This window comes from Agelaius phoeniceus, chromosome 4 (genome assembly GCF_051311805.1).
Source record: "Agelaius phoeniceus isolate bAgePho1 chromosome 4, bAgePho1.hap1, whole genome shotgun sequence".
In the NCBI taxonomy this organism is placed as follows: domain Eukaryota; kingdom Metazoa; phylum Chordata; class Aves; order Passeriformes; family Icteridae; genus Agelaius; species Agelaius phoeniceus.
The window spans coordinates 13,946,062-13,971,354 of NC_135268.1; the positions used below are offsets into that span (position 1 = coordinate 13,946,062).

The 25,293-nt window shown below is 49.0% G+C and overlaps 1 long non-coding RNA gene across 5 annotated transcripts in view; it reads left to right on the forward strand.

Moving 5' to 3' along the window:
• The window catches only part of LOC143693929 (uncharacterized), a 107,932-nt gene that overhangs the window by 39,358 nt on the left and 43,281 nt on the right, over positions 1-25,293 (forward strand). For all 5 annotated transcript variants that reach the window (XR_013181987.1, XR_013181984.1, XR_013181986.1 and 2 more), the window contains exon 2: positions 6,300-6,404. This is a non-coding gene — a long non-coding RNA (uncharacterized LOC143693929). The remainder of the gene's footprint in view (positions 1-6,299; positions 6,405-25,293) is intronic.

Consider the following 25,293-nt stretch of genomic DNA (forward strand, 5'->3'; position numbering starts at 1 on the left):
TGAGTCCTGTGCCTGCCTATGTCTGGAGGCTTAAAAGTCCCAGGGGCTGCTGTGCTTTTGGAAAACCTAGATAGAAGATCCTGGTGCTGAGGTGAAATAGGGCAGCTGGCTTAGCTGTAAAATAGTTACAATGGCAAATGTATCTCAGGTAAGCTGTTGGAGATCTGCAGGTACTGGAAGTATCCTTTGTGCATGGCTTGGGGTACCATATGCCATTCAGTAAGGGCACAGTTGGTGTGCTGGTGACCCACATCCAAGGTGGAGGGTATGGAATGAAGAGGTGACAGTGGTTGGGGTCCTGTCTCTCCATGTCCTTGTGTTATCTGCCCTCTTGGTGAGATGTTCTATCTGCAATACCACTAAAGGTACAGATACGCCCACATCTCTTGCTCTTTTTGTGCCCCTTGCTGTTGACCCTATTCAGGAATTAGTTTTTAAACAGAGCAGAACCATATACTCCTTTTCCTATTCAAAGAGGACTTCTGGTTAATGGTACTTTATGGTTATTAATAGTAAATCAACGGTGTTTACCTCAGCAGGTTCGACTTCCTTTTACTACCTGACATTATTTTGGTAGGAGAGCTTAGGCCAGTAAAAGGCAAAGAGTGGCTGCCTTAAAGGGAATGGTTTAGAAACCCCTCAGATGCCAAAATGGTGGCTATGTAAGAAGCTGCCCAAGAGTCAGAGCAGCCCGATGGATCCCTGGTTGGTGGGCTCTAGTTCCGTGTTGTCCCCGGCCCCTCTCATGGCAGGTGAGCTCCAGCTGTGTGTCCAACTCTGTCCCCAGGCTGATGTCATGAGTTGCTGTTGGATATTGCCTGAGAGCTCCATCACTGCTGTACTCAGCTTTGGGCTCTAGAAATGTGCCGATGGTCTGGCTGGGTCAAATGTTAGCGTTCAGCTGAAATCCAAGGGAACAGCCTGGCTCATGCCTTGCTTGCTGTGTTTCCTTTTCTCTGCAGAGATCTGTGTGGGCAGGTTTCATGTTTGTGTGCTCTGTGCCTCTGGGCTGAGACCTGGGCTCTCCGTTGCCCCTGAAATCAGCCCATGCGGACAGCAGATTTACAGGGGAGCTCTCCCAAGCTGAGCTGGGGCGTTTGAGGTTTTACTGTCCCCTTTGGCTGCTTGTCTCGTGCGTGATATGTGGAGGGGCATATAAAGACTGGAGATTAAAAAAAGGAAAAAAGTTACCTTTTCTATGTGGGAATAAATCCAGAGGCAAGTGCTCCTGGTGTGTGGGAGGAGGGCAGGGCCAGGTGGGCCACAGGAGCCACAGCGCTGAGGGGAGCAGGGCTGCCCTCCTGGCCTGCGAACGCAGCATCAATGGACCATAAGTGCTCCTGCAATGGCACTGGATCCGTGGCAGCTGTTTGTTCAATGTTTCATGCTTTTAGCCACATCTGTTCCAAATGAGTGTTAATATTGCAGTGGCATCCACTAAGGATGGGCTCTGTCAGCTCTGCTGAGCGTCAGGCTGACCCTGGTGACAAGGAAAGAGCAGTTCAGCCCACAGTGCTCCCTCTCCCTCCACCCCCCGTATCCATCTTGCCTGGCTCCGCTCCATCAGAACGCCTTTCCTCCCCACCAAGGGGGGAAAAGAAAAGGGAAAACTAAGGCAGTGATTCTCAAGGAGAAAGATTGCATTTATTCCTAGCACCCTGTCCAGCAATGTCAGATAACAGTTTATTCATCCCCTGGCCCCTGTATGACATTGAAGCATATCAACAGTGACAAAAGTATATTGAATAATTATCTTGAAATTAATACATTATCCCAAACTTAAATAAATGTCATCTGATCAATATATCTTGGAATGGAAAGGGAAGAGAATGTGAAGGGCATCGCTTCATTATTCATTAATTTTAGAGTAATGTAGGCAGATGAAATGGTTATTTCAGAGCACTGCTATTATACTCACTGGCATTTTAAATAACTCCCAAGATTTAACAGTATATATTCCCTTGTCGAAGCAGCTTACACTTGTTAACACTGTGGGTTCCAGATTTCTCTGCTTGACGGTGCCAGAAAAGACCAGAAATACTGTTCCAGCCCCATTTTTTTTTTTTTTTTTTGTTTGTTTGTTTGTTTGGGATTTTTTTTCCTGTACCCTTTTTGTTTCTTCTGTGGTTTAAGAGATCCAGTTCCACCCTCACCAGTACAGCACATGCTGGGATCAATGGGATCAGTCCAGCTGAAACATCTGGGCATGACTGTTGAATTCCTGGGAATGAGAGGTGACCCCATTTCATCCATATGTATGGCTCTGGCTCAAAATCAAGCTGCTGGTTGCAGATTTCTCTGTGAGGAGAAAATGGAAGCAATCTTGTGCCTCCTGGAATCAGGATCAATGCTTGGTCTCTGGCTCGCTTTCCTCAGGAGCAGGCAAGGTGAGATCCTCCGGTGTGGCCTCACATGGGTCAGACAGGTGCTCACTACAGACGTGCCCAGGGACCTGGCTCTGGCCTTTTCTCTTTTCAGGGGCCACTGCAGAGCTACAGGGACCAGCAGGAACCAGTCCAGGGCACACATCTGTAGGATTATAACAAAACCAAGAAACCACATTGGCAGCTGCTGTAAAACTGCTTGACAGAGTTGAGCTGATTAACTGAGAATTCTCAGCTGAGAATCCAGCCTGGTGGAGCGTAGTACCTGTGCTGGCACATGCAGAGCATAGCCAGGACATGGTTTTGGTTGGAAGTTACAGGTATTTGGGAACAGTAGGGATTGGATGGCAGGGCCTTAGTGAAGTGAGAGGAGAGGCCACAGGCAGCCCCGAGTCTGTACTTAACTCAGGCACCTGTGTGTCACAGCTCTGCCAAGCCCAGTCCCATGTGGGATTCTCCTTGCCACAAAGGCCAGAACATCACAAAGACCATCTTAGATCAGTGTGACAAAAGCCCCAGCCATGCTGGTGCCTCCTTCCTGTGTTGGTGCTGCTTTCACACTTGCCATGAGTGTTTTCCCCTGCTGTGCACCCTTCCTCCCACCCCTCGTGGGCTGCAGTGCCAGGTGCGCACAGGTTGTGTGAAGCTGGGGCAGATTGGAACTGTGCCCTGCCTCTGCCTCACACCAATAAATGTCCTCTCCTGTGGTGCCCAGGGACAAGCACGACACTTAATGACACCCAGCAAGGTCTGCAGTGCCAAATGAACTGGGATTCTGGGAATGGATTATCTGTGCCCAGCTCAGAGGTACTGGAAATGCATTATCCAGTGTCTCAGGCTCATGGCTTGGAGTGGGGCTGGGAGAAGAATGCACTGTCAGTAATTTACTTCATAAATTTAACCTTCCAGCATATTTTGAATAAATCTTCACAAGTGTCCTGCATGTCACACACCCTGTTATGATTTTGACATTACTCATGACCTGTGTTTCTCCTTCCCTCATCTGTGGCTGATTTCATGCAAATTTACAGTCAAGTTCACAATTGAATATGCTGGAAATTCCAGCTGTTGCTTGGTTTAGGGTAGTCACCTCTGTGGTTGGTGTTTTATTTCCCCTATGTGGGTCTGTGTAGGGGAATCACCTTGTTCGTCCTCTAGCAGAAATCAGGCCTTTTTTCTTTTTTCCCCCTATGGCTTCAGCTGATCTTCGATCTAGCCAACATAAATATTTTCTCTACCAGGAAATACTAAGTATATTTTTCTCTAGGAAAATAGTAAAACAAGGTGTAAAGTTGAGAGGTGCCATAGTGTGTGTGCATGTGCTTGTGCAGCTCTGTGTGTGTGTATGTGTGTGTGTGTGTGTACTGGCAGAACGTTCCAGCAACCTGCATGCTGTACTTAGAAGAACTGAGGCATGTTCCTGTGTGTGAAAGGAGAGAAAATTATTTGTTTCTGTGGGGAACAGAGTGAGGGGATTAAGGAAACAATTGCAGTGACACAGCAGAGTGGTGCCTGAGATGCTGATAAATTGAGGCCTTTTGGAAACATTGAGGCACGCATGGAGCGCCTGTCACTGAGGCATGCCAGGCCCAAGAGTATGGTGAGCCAATGTGGGTGTGTTTCAGGACAGAATATCCAGGGACAAATAGAGTGAAGAGCAGAGCAGATGAGGCCCCAGAGCAGGATGCGCCCTCTGCGTGACGCACAGTGCAGCGGATGCCATGGTGTGTGCAGAGCAGCAGCACAGCACCCAGAGCCCTGCTTCCCAACGCCCTTGCTTTGCCTGGCCCTGCCTGGGAGCTGCAGTCACTGCTGGAACATCTGTGTTTATTTTGCATGACAAACTTGTTCCTGGGCTCTGACAAAACGCGTGCTGGTCTGGGACTGGGGTTTGGGCTCCTCAGCAGAGCTGTGCCATAGTGCGCGGCTGGCCCTGCGCTGCTCTATAATACATATTACATTACTTCATCCATAGTTAATGACAAGTGTGCTATATTTTTAATCTTTATAGCTTTATTGTGTGCAAGTGGTTTTAATAATTGGTGCTGCAGGATGGTTACTTCCCAGAATTACCCTGCAAAATTGCTGTGTTTTCAGCCTTCAGTTGCGCAGGTTGTAAATTATAAACTTGGTTAGTAATAAACTTGGCTCCCTCTCACTGCTCTGTGGAGATGCCAACCTGTAACAACAGCAAAAAGATAGATGCTGGCAAAAATTCCTCCCTGAAGCTATCCTCATCCTATGTGCATGGCCTGTGGGGCAAGGAGTCTCTCTGGTAACCCCTGCTTATGCTTTGTGTGTGTGACCATGAGCAGGAAAATAACTGCAATGAGACAGAGATAGTGGTAAGGAGCAAAGGGGCTTGGGGACTCCCTGAACCCCTCCACCTCCTCCAAGACATTCCTCGGTCTCCTACCCACGTGGAGCAGGAGCACTTCTGCCAGAATTGTGATAAACAAGGCATGTGGTGTCCAAATGCCTCTGTTGGTGTCCTGAGCCTGCACATCCCTGAACTGGGGCTCTGGAACAGGGTTGCACATGACTGATGCTGGGACTGTAGCCTTGTCTCATGTGGAGTCTCTGCTCATCCCATCTGAGGGCTGAGATTAGGGTGCTGCTCACCAATGCAACACACATACTGTGGAGCCTCGGGCCAGCAGAGCATTTTTATTTAAGAAAAAGAATACAAAACTGGGTGAAGGTGTTCTGGAGGCTTCCTGTTTCAGCTGGCTCATTCTGTTTGACATTTCTCAATTCTCTCTTTCTGGGCACGTCCCCAGCAGGATGATGGTAGTGCCTCCCCTTCCCCTGTGCACTGGGATGGTGAATACTGTGTCCCTCCCTCCTGTGCTGCCTTGGCTCCCAGTTTCCACCCCCAAGAGCCGGGGGCCCAGGTGCTGGGGCAGCCCCCCAAGCCCCACACACACAGTCCCCAGCATCCCGAGGAATGCTGTGAGCGCGGCAAACACACAGTGTCTCTCCGGAGGCGCAGCTCTGGGATGGCCTCAGGTAACAGCAGCTCCTTTGATCGGGCTTGTTGCCTTCAGCTTCCAGCTGCTGGCGACGTTCCGCTGCCTCTGAAACCCTGTTCACCCGTGGGCAATATCCACCTGCTGCCATCCTTGGAGCCAGGCAGGGGATGTGAAATAGGCTCCTGGAGTGCCTGCAGGAGTTACTGGAATAGCTGATGATCAGCCTGCAGGAAGATGGGAGTCTGGGGGAGGGTGTCAAGGGCCAGGCAGCACTTTGAGCAACCACACAGCCTGCAGAAGTGAGCAGTCCTCAGCTGGGGACAGGCTCTAGTCCTACCAACCAGCTCTGCTTTAAAGCAGCACCAAGACCTCCCTTAAATTACTGGATTTCTTATATTTTGGCTTGGGATGAAACTGTGTCATTGTCAGTGGCATTTTTAAGCCTTACATGGACACAATGAAGTATTAATAGCTGAAGCAAGACAAGACGTAAAGAGGTAATTCATAAGAAATAAATCACTTAATGCTTTAAGCTTCTTTACTTCCCCCAGAAACACTGAAGACATGTGGGGTTCCTCATAAAAACATGTATCTTTAAGTCCCCTGGTAATAATGGGTGCAGACGTTTTTCATTAGTTCCTGAGCTTTGAGGTGCAAACATTTGGTTTTCACCCTTCACTCTGTGTGGGGCTGGTCAGCCTCCAATTGCTGGGAAGTGACTGACTTTGCAGGGGGCTGTGCATTTCTAGGGTACTTGTTCTCTGTGGATACAAGTGAATTGGGGAATCTTGATTGTTTGACCAAGGTGCTTCAGCACATGTTTAGCTTGTGTCTTTGGGGCTCAGGCACCTGTTAAATGAAAGATTTTTCCTTGTGAAATGCTCGTTTGAACATTTTCCTGTGACTTGGCTAACTCTGCACCATCCTTTTGCTGGCATTGCAGTGTCTTGTGGCCCAGCTGTCTCCTCTGGATCTCTGGTGACCCAACACAGCCACAGTGGACCTGCCAGGTGACAACCATGAGGCACAGCAGGAGGTGAAGGCTAAGGTAGGAGATGTTCAGTCTTATTTACACATTGAACACATTGAAAGACAGATTACCATTGAAGCACACAAACACATGCAAACACCGCGATTCCAAGTGCATTCAGGGACATCCACCTTTCTTCTGATGGCTGGAGCAGAGCAGCGATCCTGTTTGAGCAGTGTTGGACTGAAGAAATTAAGGTATGAGGGAGGAGATTTAAAAAGAAGTAAAGCAGCTTTTTTTCTGTGCGCGTGCCTTTGTTGTCTCCTTTTGGATGCTGTGATTTCCATTTTACTTTGTGTCTATTGCCAGTTCTGCAGAGTACCAGTTCACTGTGAGCACTTGTCGCAATGTGGGTGATTTTTTACTGATGGTGTCCAGTTTGTTTCAGTTAACATATTTGTGGGCAAAGATTTCATTCAGATGTGTGTTCAAGACCACCTGATTTGATAGAGGCTTTGAGCAGGGTTTAATCTGCCTTGTGGAGCACGTTGGGGGGGTGCCAGGCTGGGTGGGGAGGTGCCTGTGCCCATGCTGCGCTCAGCCAAGAGCTGCTCTGCTGAAGGCTTTGAGGGAGTTCTCCTCACTAATTAGTCATCCTGTCTGAAACAAATAAGATTATCACTACTTTTTGTTGAATGTTGAAATCCCAATTATGGCTATGCTTGATGGAGGGGAGAGCAAGTTCAACAGTCCTTGTTCCCACTGTTCAAGTGTTCACTTTAACACAAGCTGTTGTGTGTTTGAAAATCAGCGTGTTAATGTTGTGTGTGCCTCACTCCTCTGAGAGCAGCTGCAGTGCCTGTTTCAACCAGTGCACAGTGTTCCTGGAACTGGGACTTCTTTGTGACATGAGGGGTTTGCACCCCACACCCTGTAGGCTCGTGACAGTCCTTCTAACAGTCTGTGTGGGTGCGGTGTCTGGGAGAGGAGACCTTGGGAAATGCCTCTTGGGAAAAGCCTGCTGTTAGTGAGGTGCTGAATCACACAGGGGAATTGTGCAGGTAAGGCTGGAGGTACCCCCATGTGGGGCAGGGGCACAGCCTGAGCACAGGCTGTTGGAGCTGAATGTGCTGAGCTCAGGACAGGGCTGTGGCACCTGCTGGGCTGCCTAAATCAGGGGTCATGTCTCATTTACCTTTTGCAAAGAGTGTAAAGAGACAGAACTGAACAATGTCCCTCCTAAAGGGAGGGTGTATCAGCTTAACCCCAAAGTCAGCTGTGAGGTGAATCTGATCTCAAATACTGGGACACGACAAAGCATCGTCCTTAGAAAGTGCACTTTTCCTCTGACAGAATGCAAATTAGTTAATAGTTTCCAGCAACCAAAAATGTACTAAAGCATGATTTGAGCAGGAAGGAAGCCACCAGCAGTGCTGCCACCTCTTTGACAGCTCTTCTAATCACCATAGCTTTATCAAGAAGTGTTAAGTTGTATTTTTTTATTGATATTTAAGAATAAATTCTTACAACATCATCTCTATAAAAGGTTCATCACAGACCAAATACCACTCTAACCTTTTAAGCTTCTACAGTAAAAACTGTCGTCTTTATTTATCTAAGTTTGGGAGAGATACAAATGTAATCATAACCCCCAAGGCAAAATTTTATGGCAGTTTTCAGAACTCCTCTCTATAAAAACTACTCAAAGCTACCAACATAAAAGCTCCCAATAAAATTTGCTTTCGATCCTAGTCGTAAAACATGATTTTTTTTCCCTGGTCCTGGAACTACAGGTGTCCAATTGGCAGTGCTGGTCGCTGCCGGATCCCCTGGCAATGTCAGGCTCCATGTATCTGTTGGGTCAGGTGGGCAAGGAGGGGCTGCTACCCCTGAGCTCTGCCTTGGCTTATGCCAGCACAGCCTGTGGGTGCCTGGTGCTGTGCCTGATGGCAAGTGTGGGCACAGGAGCTGTGGTTAGATTGTGGCTGGGGCAATTCTGAAGGTGAGCAAAATCTTCGGGCACACGAGGAGCTGTACAATAAAAAGCTGAAAAAGAACATCACAGGCAGTAATGTAGAACACAGGACTCTTTCCTCTGTTGCTTGGCTGTTAAAACATTGGGGATCTGCTCTTGTTTGCAAGACTGGTGGCCCTCCAGGTCTTATTTTGGTGACATAGGAATCCATGCACCAGAGGTTGCCTTAATTAAAGATTCCTTACAGCTATTTGCACGTGCAGTGTTAGCAGTAAGTAAAAAACCCTTTATATACATTTAGCTGAGAGACCTAATCTGGACCCGTATGCCATGAGGTTGGGCTGGGGGGACCCAGGCCGGCTGTGTTCTTGAAATGCAGTGCAGGAATAAATCTCTACAGGCTTTAGTGGATTCCTGGCAAGTAAAGCCTCACACTTTATCAGCCTAGAGTAATTTGCTTTTGCTGTGCAGAGTGGATTTAACCCTGCTACCTCACTCTGGATGTTTTCTGTTCAGAGACCTGAACCTGTTCTTCTGACTGCAATTAGGGGAAAATCTAACATAGCACAAAGCTTCTGCTGGTAAAGGAGAGCAGAGACAATTCCTAGATGTGAAATAACAAGCACAGCTGCCTTCTTTGGGGTACACACCTCAAAGCATCCCAGAAATGTTATGGTAAGTAAGAACAATGTGATATAAAAGTGTGCTTGGATGCAAGTATTTTTCTGAGGCAAAAATACTATTATGTTGATTTCTAAAGCTGCTTTTTTCAGAAGGCTGGAGGTGGTCCAGAAAACCTCTACCTGGCAGCCCACATCTTGTGTTTGCAGGCCTTGGCCTTGCTTGTCATTCTAAGCCCCCGCTGCATGCTCTGACTGTTCTATGCTGGGAAACATTATGTGGTTGCTCGTCTCAACTGATGGTCCTTGTGAGGAGGGTGGGAAGCCCATAGCCCCATCTTTGGGAAGTTTCCTTCCCATGGTACTTCCCAAGGGCTTTTTCCTCCTGACTCCGTGTGCTCCTCTGCAGAGACGTCCTTGGGAGCTCTAGGACTGCCAGGAAAGGGCAGTCAGGGAAATCAGGTAGATACAGTAGTTGCATAACATGTATAATAAAAGCTGTGATTAATGACAGGGCTTTTCTGTTTACTTTAAAGTAGACTTAAATTACAAATCTGTCTTCCCAATTGTGTGTGATGTTAGGAATTTGCTCTGGGAGCATTCCCAAACTGGCTGTTAGAGCTGTGTTCCTATCTCCCTGTCTTTACTCCACTGGAGAGGTTGCTGGGTACTTCCTGTGTGCTGGGTCTGTGATTACTGATTAGTTCTGCTTTGTGGGTGCTGTCTGACATGGAAACTTCTCCCCAGTGCCCATCCTGAGTTATCAGTTAGCCTAGGGCTGTTGGGTCTTTGCTATGTCCAGCTAAGAAAAGCTGTACTGAGTGTATGTTGGTGAGAAAGGTCAGAGAAAGGATGTTTTTTCTTGTCTGAAGGACTGACAGACTGATACCTTCTCTGGCTGCATGGGCACAACTACACAGCAGCCACCAGCTCTTCCTTGCCTCCCTTCTTCCTGACAGTCCTGAGGGAGCTTGAAGCATAGAGTATCCCGTGAGTCCTAAATGGCCTTCAACAGCCATGTCCTCAAAAGCCATGTCCTGACAAAGAAGTTAAAAATCTGTACTAAACTAATGAGACTGTTCCTTGTAGTGGCAACCAACCATAGACTCCCTCTCATGGCATCTTTTAATTATTGTTACTGATGATAGAGGCTTTGGGTCACTGCTTTTGGAAAGACGCAAACCAGGAAACTTTTTTCTCCTAGAAACAGGCATTCCAAACTCTGGAGGCACAGGCTCAGAGGGCACAGGAGATACAGGGCTCTTTGGCTGCTGCAGTTTGGAGACCCGGGGCTGTGTTGGCTCTGTGTTTTGTTGATAAACACAGCCATTCATTCCCTGTGCTTTTGTACCTGTTCCCTCTCATGAGCTCCAAAGGCATTTATTTTCCTTCAGTTTTGGCATGGGATCAGAGGGTGGCTCTCTGCCTCTGATCTAAGTAAAATAGTCACAATTTGAGGTAGGTGCTGTTCACATTATTCATTGCTCCTGGCAAAACAAATGTTGGTTTTAAAATATGGCCATTAATATTTTGAGGAAGGATTGAAGCCACCTGGATTTTGGGCAGAGCCAGGCTGCTGGGTGGGGGCCTGGTAGCTCACAGACCCAGACAAGGAGGCCCAGTGATAGCAGGTGAAACTGCACAGCAGCATTCCCAGCCTGAAAGGTGGACGTGGAGGTCGATTGTCACCACCCTCTACGTCCTGTTCAGCTGCTGCTCAAGGGAGAGTGGCAAGGTCCCAGCCCCAGGTGCTTCTGGACAGCAACAGGTCTTTATTGGTTTTGATTTCTCTTGTGAAAATAATGTTTGTAGCAGAGTGCGAGGTGGTTGACTCTTGTGGGCATTTATCTTCAAAAGATTAGGGAAAGGGAGGAAGAAGCTGTTGCCAGTCTGTGCTTGCACTGAGTAGAGGTTTCCGTGTGAGACTTCTGCAGCTATTGATGGCCTGAGCTCCCCGTATCTCTGCCTTACACGGGGCTGTCAGGCACCTTTTGTGAAGGCTTGACAGCATCATCAATACTGGCATTAGAGCTCCTTGTGCAGCTTATGAGGATGGGATGGGTGTGATGGATATGGAGCCATGTGAGAAATTGGGCAGGTCACTGCCATTTTTTTCCTGGCTTTCACATTTGCTTCCCTGAGTTCTCACACAGGGACATGAATTGATTGGTGCTGCTGCGAGTCACTTGGCAGGATGAGTCGGGAACCCTCAGGGGCTCTGCCAGATGGATGCATTGAGTGGGTACAAACAGAGCTCTGGGACTGCTGGGCCGTCAGAGTTTGGATGCAGGGAACCCCTCTGAAGGCTGTCTGTGGGGATAGACACTCTGTGTCTGTGTGCTCTGTGAGGTAGAATTGTCTGACAAATTGTAGTGCCCACACGGGGCACTTCAGAAATTGGACTGCTCTGTCTGTTCTCTGATCTCCAGTTTCATTTTCCTTTGCTACTACTGCCTCTGGCTGTGGGAACAGAAGAGGCTCCTTCCCCAAATGTCTCCCAGTTGGCACCTGGAACTCATGCACTTTTTCCAGATCCTCATACTGCCCTCAGAGCCTGGCTGGAGCCTGAGGAGAGGCTGTGTGGATGCTGGTTGAAGGACTGTACCAGTGCACTCGTGGGGCAGTGAGAGTGGAGTGAGGAACCATATTGCAACTCCCAGAGTCTCTGTGGCTCCCTCGCTGCTCCAGCTGGGAAATAATCTGCACCAGACTTGTTTCCTGGCACCAGCCAGCTTCCTTGGTGCCAGCTCCAATGTGTAGGCTGGCACATTGCAGGAACAGGGAATGTGTGTGTGGGGCAAAAGAAGTGGAAACAGTCCTGGCTCCGTCACCTCTGTTCTGACCTGCCATGGCCGCTGATGGCCTTGCCTTCATGGGGTAGAAAAACATCCAGGACAAGACATCCCTCTTTCCTCTTTCCTGGTTTACACCATTTCCTCCTATTCACTTTAGTGGTGGTGCTTACAGGCACAGATTCCACCATGTTCCAGGGTAAGTGCAAATTATTCCCATTCTGCCAAGGACAGTTCATACCAGAAACGGGAAGTTGCTTCCACTGATCTGTCTGTGAAATACCCCCCCAAAGCAGCTCCAGTTGGGAAGAGCTAGATGGTTAGATTTGGCTGTGTTTTTTGTTAGATTTGGCTGTGTTCCTCACAAGCCAGTGGAGGTGCAGCAGTGTGTGTGGCTGCTGGAGCTGAGGCTGCCACAGGGACCTGACATGGGAGTGAGTTCCCGTGCTTGTTTTACAGTAGAGGCTGGCTTGGTGCTGCTCCACGTGTGAAAGCTCCACAGGATTTGCTTTGAGCTGTGTTTTTAGCAGCTCTCAGACAGCTGGGGCTGTCCTGCAGCAGGGTGGCGAGCCTGTGGGAAATGGCCTTTTGCAAAATATTTCCACAAGATTTTTAATGCTCCCACTCTTTCCAAATGTGCCCTGGTTGACCTGAGGCACAGGATAGGCAGCAGCTGCATGGACAGTGTTAGAGTGGGATGTTCCCACTGCACCAGAGCTGGGCTGTCTTCCACAGAGAGGAGGTGGGATGCTGCCTTATCCTATTAACTGTGGGACCTTCTACCTGGAGATGAAAGAACAAAAGCCTGGGCAGACAGTTAATTATAGCTTCAGCTTCACAAGCAGAGTTAATGAATTTTAACGTGCCTCAATTAATAACTAATTGGGTTTTGCACATCGGCTGTGAGTGGAACTGGAGGGGTGTCCAGGAAAAAAATGGCCTAAAGATGAGAGATTTTAATTGAAATACTGTAGGATTCTTGTACAGGGGGATGGTTCCTGGTGTTATTGTATGGTTTGAATGCAGAGGGAAATTAAAGGGGAAGTTGTTTCCAAGAGAAAACAAGTGGAAGCCTCAGAGTGACCACAAGACATGGCATTATTGTGTCACCGGTGGTGTGCAGTTTGGAGAGCCCTCTATTAACACCATTATTGTGCCACAGAGAAGTGAGTCCTGCAGGCACACCAGGATGTTCAACCTCAGAGTTCCAGGAGTCAGAGAATTTAGGTAGAAAGAAATTATACGTAACATAAATTTTTTTATACTCTAGGCTGGAATATGCCTGGTAGTGCTATTGGTCTAATGAGATATTTTATGTCTGTTTCTGTGGAAAGAGGATTATTTTTTAAGCCTACAGTTAGGAGAATGTCCAGTGCTTTGCTGTGATTAGCATTAATTCAGGCTCTGGTGGGCCAAAGGAAATGACCAGAGGTAAAGGTAGCAAAGGTTAAATTGTGTTTGCAGTAGTTTAAAAGAGTGATAAATCTTGGAGAGTGCAGAAATAGAGGAACACTCTGCATCTCAAGCAGCAGAAAATTGTCGTCTTTTGAATTTGATGCTCTGAGTGTGAAGGAAGAAAGGAAAATATATCTATATGCCATTTCCTCCTTTAGTACCATTTCCAGGGAATATTTATCAGCAGCCTTAGCCACCAGGCAGGAAAACACCCAGAAGCCAAAGTGCAGATTTAGTTTGTTTTGTTTTACTCTTTCATTTTTCTGGCTGTATTCAAACCCCCTCAGAGAGAATGTGGGGTAATAAGAAAAAGAAAAGAAATTAATTTATTCAATGCAGCAGTGTCAGGCACCGACCCTCCACCGATGACTATTTACGCTGGGCTGCTCATCATGCCCTTCACAACTGCTGCACAATAAATAATAAAAGATTAAAACCTTAAACCTGGAAAACTTAGGAAAAAAATATTAGAAAATTTTATTTCGGATTATAAAAATCCGTGAATGATTTACTTTAAGGGACAATTTCATTGCTGCCATGTGCAGGAACTAATGATCATGGAGGGCTCCGGATTGGTGAGGAGGCTGCTTGGGAAACATAGTCATGGGTAGGTGATAAAGTCACCTTGCTCCCGCGCTGCCTCACTGTCACCGCAGTGGCTTTCACCATTTGTTACAAGAAAATGATGGTCCATGTACATATTTATACGTGGATGGCAATAACATTGGCAATAACCCTCCCTGAGCCAGCCACCTTGTTTTAGGGAGCCTGGCTCATTTCCCCATGCCAGCAGCCCTCGCGTGGTGTGCAGGGTGGTGAATGGAGCTTGGGTGATGGACGTTTGCAATGGCAACTATTCTTTGTCATGAAGGGTGTTGCTTAAACTGGCAGCAGGTGACAAGTGTGCCACATTCCCCCCAGGTGCTCCTGCGGCACCCCCTTAGCGAGGAGATGGGTCTGTAAGGGCCTTCCAGTCCACCCTGGAGAACAGCATGTCTGCTGGTACTTGGGTGGCTGGAGTGTGCCTGGCTGGGCATTGCCATCGTGTCAAACTGGGTTTGTGCTGGCTGGGGGAAAGGCTGCTGGATGCAGCGCTGGTTCAGCAGCGAACCATTGTTTGAGTTTTATTTTGTGTTTTAAACACCCACACACACTGCGCAATTAGCACATTCTTGTCCAGGCTATTGTTGGGCAAGGCCGTCAAATGGAGCAGCAATTGATGGTGCCAAAGCCTAGGAAAAGTACAACTAAAAGCAAAAGACAGGATAGGGTACACAAGGCAACTGGCTGTGCTTTGGGGCACAGAGGAGACACTTGTGCTGGTGAATGGAGGCACTTGGGAGGTTTAGTAAATCCCGTTTGGAAACTTTCTCTGTGTGTCCCAGCCCTCTGCCTTGTCCATGTCTTGCTGCATTTATTCAGTCTAGCATATACTAATTCTTTGCTCCAAATTCAGGATTTGCCATTTTTGTGCCTTGATTTCAGGCGTTTGCCATGTTTTACCCCAGTCTCTCTGTGTCCAATGGCAAAGTTCCCTGGTTTTGATGATTTATTAGAGCGTGCAGTTCTGGCTAGGGTGCCTTCTTGCCTTTTGTCTTGGCCTCATGGTCAGGAGGCTGCTGAAACCTTTCTGGTTCTTCACTACCACCTTCTGTTAAAAAAAAAACAAAACAGTGTGAAATGGTAGGAAAGAGGTTATGAACTTGATGCTAGTGATAAGCGAGTTCCTTCCACAGGGTGAGGTGACAGCAGATGGAGGTATTGGGAGTCAGTCCTGGTAGCCCACAGGCTCTGGTGCAGCCTGGTTCCACCTTCCCCTCACCTTCTGAAGCACATGCAGGCTGGGCAGCATTTTGGCACCTGCCTGTGGCTGCACAGAAGGGGCTGGGAGCAGAGCCTGCCAAGTGCTGGGCCCTGGAGGAGCTGCCAGCCTGAGTCCCACAGGTCACCAGCCATGCATGCACGGCGCCTGCTCCCTGAGCGTGTCCAGCTCCGTGTCTTGCAACCCAGTCCTGGCTGGCGTCCCTGCTCCTCGTGCCTCCTCCCGAGGGGGCTGTGGCCAGAGGACAGCGGCAAGGTCACAGCCGCTGCAGGATTGTCAGGTTTGCAGGCTGCGGGAGGGGTCTGGGCTGGCTGGGCTCTCTGGAGCCATGGGAGCCTGCGTGAGGGTGGTGTCATGGCGTGTGGCTCCTGCGCCTGGAGTGGCAGCGTTTACACTCGGAGGGGTGTGAAGTGTCCCTCGGGAACCTCTGATTTTCTGCGTGGCTCTGGCTGCCGCTCCTCACACCCCGGAGGTGACTGGGCCATGGGGAGGGCAGGCAGGGGTGATGGGCACAGCCCAGCTCGGCTGTCATATGTGGGGAGCCAGACCAGTGCACTGTGGCCACCGTGCTTGTCACTGTAGCCTGCTGGTGCCCTCGATTCCATGGCCAGATCAGCACGGGCATGCTCCTCTTGGGAAGCACACACAAATTCTGGGCCAAGGCACAAGGCTAAAGGCATCTCGAAACAGCCACAGGCAGGCATGACTGCCCTAGGAGATGCTGCTATTTGTCTTGAAATGAGTGAAGTAGTGGGGGAGACCTCTCCCTCAGCCTGCTGGCCACACACAAATTGCTTATAGAAGGTTTTAAATTTCAGTTGAGAACTGTTTGTGGCATGGCTTGGGTTTCTGCTGGTCTTAATGAATCAGTGCTGACTTAATTTATCTGTGTTAAATGTTTGTATCTCGTCTGGAAGTTGGATGTGAGTGAGAATTTAAGGCCAGCATTCTGTGTTTTCTTAAAGCAAGGCTCTACATCTGCATTCCCAGGAAGTAAACATGTAAGGTCCTTTCCTGTGCCCAAACTGCAAATGGCACTCAGAGCCAAACCAATATGCAGTGTATTTTCATCCACATTTCTTCTGCTTTGCTTAACACCTGCCAACCATTTCAGGAGAGGCCCTTGGTCAGATCAAACAATTCTTTGTGGGCCGCCAAGCATCTTTCCCTGTCAGTTGCTGTCCAAACCTTCCATCCCAGTGCTGCCCTCCCCACAGCCCCCCCAAACCACTCACCCTTGGTTACCTGCAGGGCTGGCTGCTGACCGTGCTGTGCCCCTATCAGCACAGGGAGGTTTTCTGCTTCTGTCCTTCCTTTAAAGCCACTCTTCTCTTACCGGCACTGGTGGCTTTGCCTCACAGTCCCTGGCTGAGTGAGCTGCTGCAAGTAGGGGTGCCCTGCACTAGATCAGATATGAGTATCAGTGGCAGAAAGGTGTGATTCAGACAAGGCAGCCCTGGTATAAACTGGCGTTACTGTATCCCACCACTCTAGTGGAGAAACTCTCAGGGGCACTTACTGTAACCATGTGTAATGGTTACTCACGTAACTTGGTCTGATCCTGTGGGGATTTGAGCTGTATTTGACATGAAGTGAAATGGATTTTCATTCACCCATACAGACACTTGCGGCAGTTTAACCAGCTCCATTTCCAAAGTAGTTTTAGGGCATCTCAGGCACAGCTGGGGGAGATAGGGAAGTGGGGGGGAGCTGTGGTGGGTGAGGAGCCCAGAGGTGAGAGCCCCATAAAAGGGATGGTGCACGTATCTGGATGCCCTGTCCAGCATAGTTGGCATGTGCTTATCAGAGCCCAGCTTTTTAGGGCTGTTCCTGCACCCTGGGGTGGGCCAGCACACTCTGTGCTCAAAGCACAGCAAATGGGAATATTCTGCCTAAAGCACTTTAGGTTCTTCATGTTGTTATTGCTCTTGTACTGAGCAGAGATTTACGAGGTACTCCAAGGTGGTGATTGAATGTATCTGTGCTTCAGGACCTAATCATGTAAGCAGGAATTAAGAAGGGGATTTTTAAGAGGAATGGCAATTCCCCAGCATTTGGTACAGTTGTTGGGGATTCTACCAAAGCCCACAGCAGAGCTGCATTTGTTTCATTTATTTTGATATCCAAGTCTACTTAGGGGAGGAAATGAGTTAGATTAAGTATTTATGAAAGAGAAACTGGAGAAAAGATGTGCAAGTTCCCCACTCTAAGAAAGATACTGCATTGGCTGTAAAAAGAGTTCCCAGGGTGTTTGTGTTTTACTCCCCTGTGTTATTCCTGCTCTGTGCAGAAAGAATCTCTCCTGTGTCTACGTCAGGAGGGTGACAAGCCAAAAATGCCATCAGTGCCTGTGGAGAGAGAGAGGTGACTGGTCAGCACTTCCCAGCATGGGGAATCCCAGTGAATGGGATCGGGTTTAAGATAGGAACCACGTTCTGTACCTACTAGTGGGAGGCAGGGCTTTATTGCTCATTGATGAATACCCCAAGCTTGTACAGTTTGTAACCCATGGGAGAAAGGCACTGCTTTTGCTGCTTCTGTTTGCTGTCTGGTGTAAAGTCAGTGGGTGACTTGGAGTGCCCACAGAAGCCTTCCAGATGTGGGATTCCCCTGTGGGTCACTCAAATGTAACTTCTGTTTCTTTCCAAATTTGGTGGGATTTTCCTTGTGGAATCAGAGCTCTCTTTCAATCCATGTCCATGTTGTTGGCTTTCCCGCGGCAGATCTCCTTCCACAGCCCCTTGGAAAGGAGAGAGTCTGAGCTTTTTTGTCTTACCAGGGCCAGACAACACATGGAGTGACTGCCAAAGCCAGACACATGTCACTATCCCCTCTCCCAGCACATCCCATCCATCCCACTATCCCTGGAACAGAAGGAGATGGGAGTGGGGAGCAATAGAGCATGAACCCCTTGCTAGGAGCCCACCCATGACAGAAGCTTTTGAGATGTGGGCTGTACCACTGCCATTGTCCCTTCTCACAGAGCAGATCCCCAGTCCTGCTGCCACTATTGTGTCTTGGGAAAGGGGAGCTCTTTTTAGATCTGTGAGCTGGGAACTCCCTTTCTAAAGGTGTTGACTTCCAGTTCAAAACACTTCAGAGCACATTTCCCATTGCCATTTCTCAGCATCTTGCCACCAGTTTTGTTAGCACCAGTTTTAAGAGCAGCAGCTTTCACATAGGCATGAGTTAGATTTGGGTTTTGCCAAAGGCTGTAGGGGAGACATCCCATTCCTTCCTGTCATTCCATGTATACTTTGAAGAGCTGTGCTAATTGATCCCTTTGAAGAGTCAAACCCCTGAACTTCTGAAGCACCACTTCCTTGCCAAAAGCACTGCCAGATCTGTCTCCTAAGCTTTCCTGACCACAGATTGCTGAAGCAGGTGCTCATGTTCCATGGTAAGTCATTCAGGCATTACAAAGCTCCAGAATGTGGGTGTGGAGGCCAGTTTCTGGGTGCAAGTTAGAGGTGACCCTGAGTGTAGTAACTGCTGCATAGCCCCATACCGAGTGCAGCCACTGCCTGGCTCTCTGAGTGATCCCAGAGCTGGCTCCAGGCTTGTGCCTACAGCTCAGTACAAGCTCGGAGCCAAACTAGAAGTCCAGCAAACTGGAGGAGTTTCAGGCAAGATCCCTGCTTGGCTTGGCTGAGCAATAAAGTTGTTTCAGCTTTTCTCTTGCTCCACAGCCTCTTAAGCTGGAACCAAAACCCATGAGCAAAGGAGGAAGGTGTTTGGGTCCCATAGGAGGGGGTCTGAGCAGCCCCAAAAAGCAGAGTTGCTGTGTTCTCAGTGCTGTGCTGGCAGCCACTGCTGGGCTCTGCAGAGCGTTTTCACAAGGTCCCTGCATGTGGCACTGACTCACTGCAGCCACAGCCCCTGGAACATGAACAGCTGGAGCAATTTCCAGCCCAGAGTTTTCCAAATTATGAATGTTCATGAAAGGAGAAACAACGCTGAAGGTTTTTAAGGATTTGGTTTTGTAAAAGACATCTGGGTTGGAGGTTTGTGTTACCTTATAAGCATCTGTGTGTTTTGTGTGCTGGTATTTCACTGCATCACCTGGCCCTGTCTTTGTGTTTGGATTTCTCTCTCATATGCCTTCACTCTTGTCCCTTTCTTACTGAGCCTTCAGGTTTCCTGAAGGAAAAACAGTTCCTAGCCTTTGCAAGCACCCTTAAATGTCCCCCACCTCCTCCCAGCTGCTCCATTCTCTTTTGGTTCTGCTTTAGGAATGTTTTGGAGGAGCTGGGAGATGGGATCTTGTAGGAGTTACAGGCAGATAAGCTCTGTGCACAGAAGCCCTTTTCCACAGAGGTGGAAAAGAGCAGCTTCCCTACCTGGAGGTGGGAGGAAACAAATCCCAACTTTCAGCAAGGTCCTAAAAAAATCCCAAGCAAATTCCATCAAACCAGTGACACTGGCATTTCTCCCATGCCTGTTCCTGAGAATGATCAAGTGCCATAAGAAACCAGTTCTTTGAAAGGCAGACTGTGGTAGTGTACTGGGATTCTTTGTGCCGAGCACAACTCCGGCCGTGACATCACCTCTGCGGTCTCACCACTGCTGACAGGCAAGAATTCCTCGCCATTGACTGCAGCTATAATCCACTATGTGCCAGCCAAAATCCCAGCCTGGCAGCAACCCCCTGCTTTTCATCATGGAAGCCCAAGGATGGAAGGACCCAAACCTGCTGCATTTGGTTTACAGAGCTGGTCATTACCAGAGCCCAGCTCTGGTGATTAACGCAGCGCAGCGCTGGTGCGGGGCCCGAAACAAAGAAAAGGTCTTTGCAGTTATAATGAGATATTCATGCATGGCAGCTCCAGGTATAAACTCAGCTGTTACTGTGTGCTTAGCTGTGGGAAATGGAGCAAAGCAGGGCTGAACTCATTGCATCCCACCTCAGCTGCATCTCACAAATAACGGCCATGAACACCCTTGTCAGCAAGGCCATTTCCTGTGGCTGGGGCGGCAGTTCCCAGGCCAGGTGTCCTCTGCAAGACAGGCCAGCCAGGGGTGACATGGCACAGTGGGGAACAGTTGTGAAGTATTCATATAGCCTGTTTATGGGAATGCTAACGGTGACAAGGCCATAACAAGTGTCTCGCACTTTTTGTCCCAGCCAGGGGAGGGGAGCTCTGTGTGGAGAGGCTGTGGTGTGCTGGAGACGGGGAAACTGAGGCATCATGTGACCAAACCCTTGTATGTTGTGCAACAGAGTTTGGAGCACCCAGGAAGCCATGGCAAGGGAAGAGTGAGGCTGGATAGTACCTGGTGATGTTCCCCCAGCCTCACAGTATGCCTATGGGAAATGGGGAGCTAAAGGCAGTGCTCATGTAAGAGAGACCAGACGAGGGAGGGTGACAGCCTTGTTGCTTTGTCCCTCATGTTTGCAGGTGACATCCCTCAGACCTCCCTGACTCAGAGACTTCTTCTCGTGTCTGTCCAGACTTTTCTGGTGTTTTCTTGGGGTTTGGGTGGATGTGAGGCACAGGAAGTTAATTTTTCAGCTGAATTTACAGCATAGAGCCTGACATCTTCCACACCATTTTCCTGCTGGAGTACCTTACAGACTGAAGAGCCCTCCCTAAAAGGCTGGATGCTTTGGCACTGCTTCTATTAGATAAAGCTAGAGGTTTGCTGCTGATAATCCTGCCACAAATTCAGAATTAATCACAGCATAATGGAATCTGGTAGTGCTGGTTGTTAATTCTCTATTGAGTCTGCATTCCTGTGTTTGTTCTCATTTGTTCTGATCAGGGCCATTGTCTCTAATATTGCTGCATAAAGGGTAAGAAATAAATCAGTGGTGTTTAGCTTTCCTAACCATCTGCTCTGGCTCCCATCCCAAACTCAGTTTTTAAGTTGGGCACAGTTTGTGTGATTTTGCCTTGTGACAGAGAACATCTCTTGGGAGAGGAGGAAAAAGTGACTCCTGATCTCACCCCAGGGATCGATCATTCCAGGGATACTGCATTTGAACTCACCAGGTTTTTGTTGTCATGCCCGTGATTAGGCTGAACTAAAGTGGAAATGCTGAAAGGAGCTTCTTTCTCTCTGGTATAATGGGATTAATGCTTTTAACAGCAGTGTGGGTACTTGGAGGTGTAGAGCACTTGGTTTGGCCATGGAATTTGTGTGCTTGGTGGCATTCGATCCCAGCAAGGTCAGTCTCCAACCTGTGTACACCGTGATGCACCCCTTGGGTTCTTACTGAGCCTTCCTGTGGAGCACCGCCAGTTGGTTTTAAGAGGTGTTGTTAATGCGGTGAAATTCAGGGCATTTGGGAGCTGCTGCATCGTCACAGATGGGACATACATCTTGTAAACTATAAATTTTTAAAAATTATTTAGCATCTCCATTGCTGTGTGGGCCATGTGGCAGCGAGCATGGGATAATTCCGCAGCTTTCATTAGAGCACACATCAAACATTTAAAGTCCACGGGTGGTGTTTTCAGGAACTGTTATAATAATTAGGAAAGGAGAATGGGTTTAATAAGAGTTGTAAACAGTGATCAGCAGCCAGACCCCGTCCCTCCCCGTAGACCCATCTGCACGGCACATCTGGGCACATGGAGCAGGGAGCAGCATGTTCCATCCCACCTGCCCTGACTCTGAAGGAAGGTGTGGGGGGGTCTGGGGTCATTCTGGGACACAGCAGTGACAAACTTGAGGAGAAAAATCTGTAAAATACACAGAAAACCCTAGCCGTACCCTTCTAGTAGATACTTGTGCTCAGTCTCTCGACAGCTGTCACTAGGTGCTCAGGGTTCACAGGCACAGATCCCCGTGGGCCCTGGGCTGTGCTGAGTGGGTACAAAGGGATGTCCCTGCTAGTGTGGGGCTAGGTCTGGCAGCCAGTGGGATGCAGCATGGCCCCACCCTTCTCAGGGACTTGGACACAAGGGCCTGAGCCAGGCTCTTGCGGTCAGGCCCTGCTGACCCCCTGGAGACCAGCAGATAGAAGTCTGCAGTTTTTTGGTGCATTTCAGTTGTCAAGATGAGACATGAGAGGTAAAATCATGAACTTTTACTTAAAAGTCATAATGGGCACTCTAATCTACTTAATCATGCCAAGTTGTGTAATCCCTAGGAGCAACTCCTTGCAATGGGATACATTGTGGTCTGGAGGGAAGCTCCAACAGCTGGAAATCCAGTCAGGCCATGTGGATTGTGAGCATCCTCTAAATGATGGGAAGTCCCAAATTATACCCAGTGGAGGAATATTCTGGAAAGCAAGTTCCCATTACTTAAGTTTGATATTCCATGCACAACAGCCATAGTCAGGATTGCTTCCTGTCCCTATGGGGGAGTTTGGGGTGCTTGTGTTCAACCACTCTGGTCTCCATTCCCTGGTGCTCTCTGCAGGCCTTTGGAATTTCCTGGTGACAGACAGTGGCTTTGTTCAAGGTGATGGAGGTCCTTGTGTAAGATACTGTGGAGGGGAAGGATGGTTCTAGTGCAGCAGTGAAGAAGCTGTTGAATAATTAGCTGCTTGCTGCAGCTGCATTGTGTGTCCTGCTGAGTGTTAAATGGGCAGTGCTCAAGTCAGCAGATCTGTTATGTCATTCCATGTTCTGTGTGAGTTCAGGCTCTTGAGAAAGCAGCCAAGGTGCAGGCCTGGGAGCCACAGGCTTGCTTTGAGCACTTTTGCACTTGATAGCCCCCACCTAGGAAAGGCCCTGGTTCAGGTGGGACTTCCAGCTGAGCTGTCCTTTCTCTCCCTGAGCACATCCTTCCCTGGGCCAGGTATGCAGAAACACAGCTGTGGTAACTTGCCAGTCACCCAGCCACCCTCCGGACAGGCCACCAGCCAGGTAGGTCTCAGCAGTAAGCTCTGCTGGAGCCACCAGTGGCTGTCACCATGCTCTGCCACACCTCGAGGTGCACTGCCAGGCAGGGGTCACCATGGGATGGGGGGAAGGCTCCCCCTCTTTGGCTCTGAGCTGAGGGCCCCTCACGGGGCATGGTAGCCAGGCTCCGGATCTGAGGAAGCAGCATGGTCTCACCTGCCCCATGGAGGGTGAGCTCCACCACAGGGGCAGATACCCATGGCTGGGGTCCCCTCTGTGTGCGCCCCCACAGCCAGCCCGGCCCTCCAGCCTGGCATGGGGCAGCTCTTGTCCACTGACCTAAATTGAGGCTGAGCAAAGAGAGCAAGCAGCTGCCCCACTGCTGCTGCTCTGTTTTCAGCACGGCTCGAGCCTCCCTAATCCCCTCGGATTTTGTATCTACCAAAACAGCTTGGGCCCATCAGTAAATTGCAGTGGCATATGGTCCAGGTTTATGAGTAATCTGGCACACGCTGAAGGCAAGGAGGACGTCATCCTTCAGCAAATACAGAAAATATTGGGGGGGAGGTTATGACTGTATTTAATATAGTTGATGAGAAAGCTGTGAGAAATGTTTACCTTTGAAGCCAGTCCTGTTTCAACTTCAGCTGCTGGGAGAAGCTACTGTGAAACAGAAAACAAACAGAAGTAACAGGAGAGTCTCATTGGTCCCGTGAAGGTTTTGTCACTTAAACTGATCCCATGGGGCTGTGTGGGGTTGGAGGGGAAAGCAGGCAGCTGGTGCCACCAGCCACCCTGTATACAAGCAGTGCCACAATTGGAATAGTCCTCATCACCTCCCTGCAGGTGAAGTTCCTCTAGCTGGTGCATATGTCAGAGGCATAGCTTCATTCCTGAAGAGAAGAGGGAAATGCAGTTTTAGCAGCTTTGGGAGGAAGAGCCTGGTCACGGACACCTTGGTGGGCCTGGCCTGGTTGTAGTGGTAGTGGATGTCCGTCCCAGCATGGTTTCCAGATGTTCTCTGAGGACACAAGAAACACCTCTCAGTGTCAGTGTACTCAGCATTGGCTTCATCAGGGCAATTCACCTGAGGAATGTCCAGGTCCTGGTCAAGGAACCCTTTGTGCAGTCCTTTCCTGGCAGGGAGATGAAGCTGCGGATGTTTTGAGCTGCACTAGCCAGCATGATGGCCCTTCCTTAAGGCCTGGGGACATCCCTGGGCTCAGCTGACATCCCCAGAGACATCTGTGTGAGGACTGGGACATCTCTGAGAGCAGGAGGACATGGAGATTGGAAGGGACTGTGTTGGGTACAATGCTGCAGCAGCACTGTAAGAGTTTTCCCTTGGCCCCTGATTGCTCTCTGTGGCTCAGACCAGCAATGCTGCTTTTCCCTCCAGCTGGGGTGAGAGCTAACAACTTCTCTCCTCCCCACTCTGCTGCTGTGGGCTCTGGAGCCCCATTACACAGAAGGTTTGAACTTCCTTTCGCTCTTCCCAAAATCCATGTTTCCTCAGTGTGTTTGGAAGCCCAGCTACAAGAACCTCACTCTCTCACAGCCTCCCTATGCTGTGTAATGCTTTGGCAACACTGCATGTTTTCTTTGGTTGCATAGACATGGTTGTGACATTCAGGGAGGAGTCATCTCCAAGAGGAGGTGCATGTCTCCTGTCCTGTGGCCTGGTCGGCAGCACAGGGAAGGAGAACACAGGTGGCTCTGAGTGCCACTCTTTTCTTGCTGCCAGCTGCCACTTGGAAACACCCCAAACTTCAAGAAAGCTTTTGCCTCTTTAATCCAAGAAAAGGCCTCAAACAGCTCACAAATAACTTAAACCTTGGGCTTTTAAAATTTTAAACAGAGCCTTTGGGACCGTATTTGTTCAAACCTTATGTATCTTGGTCACTCAGATTTTTAGCTGTTTGCTGCAAGCTTTGAGGCAACACAGTGTGCAGTTTAAAAGGAGCTTTGCTTTTTAAGTGGGAGCTAATTTTTTAAGGCTGGGAATTGTGTGTTTTGTGTCTTTGTTTTGCATAGTCCAATTTTGCACTCTGGAAACTAAAGGAAATATCTTGTGTAAAAGGGTGGGATGCAGACCATGTGATCTCAGCAGCAAGCTGGAGCAGGGTGCGTTTTTCCAAGTGGGTGTGATGTCTTCTGTGGGACCATGCTGAGACGTTCTGCCACTGCTGGGGCAAGTTGCCGGAGCCAGGAGCAGAAGTTTCCTGCAGTCCCTGGAAATCCAAGGGTGTCAGCTCACAGTTCTTATTTTAAGTGTATGTTGACAGGACCTTCACATGCTCCATTGCTTTGCTGCGGTGGTATGTGTGTGCTCAGATGGATGAGGGACAAGTGCCCCCTGCCCCTCCAGGTTGCCCTGGTACAGCAAAGGCCCTGCTTGGTGCCAGGGACAAGGGCATCTCAGGATCCTTTGTCAGTCCGTGCCTGGGAATGCCAAGCTGCATGCTGTGCCTGGAAAACAAGCCCCACAGTGTCCCCTCATGCTGCCA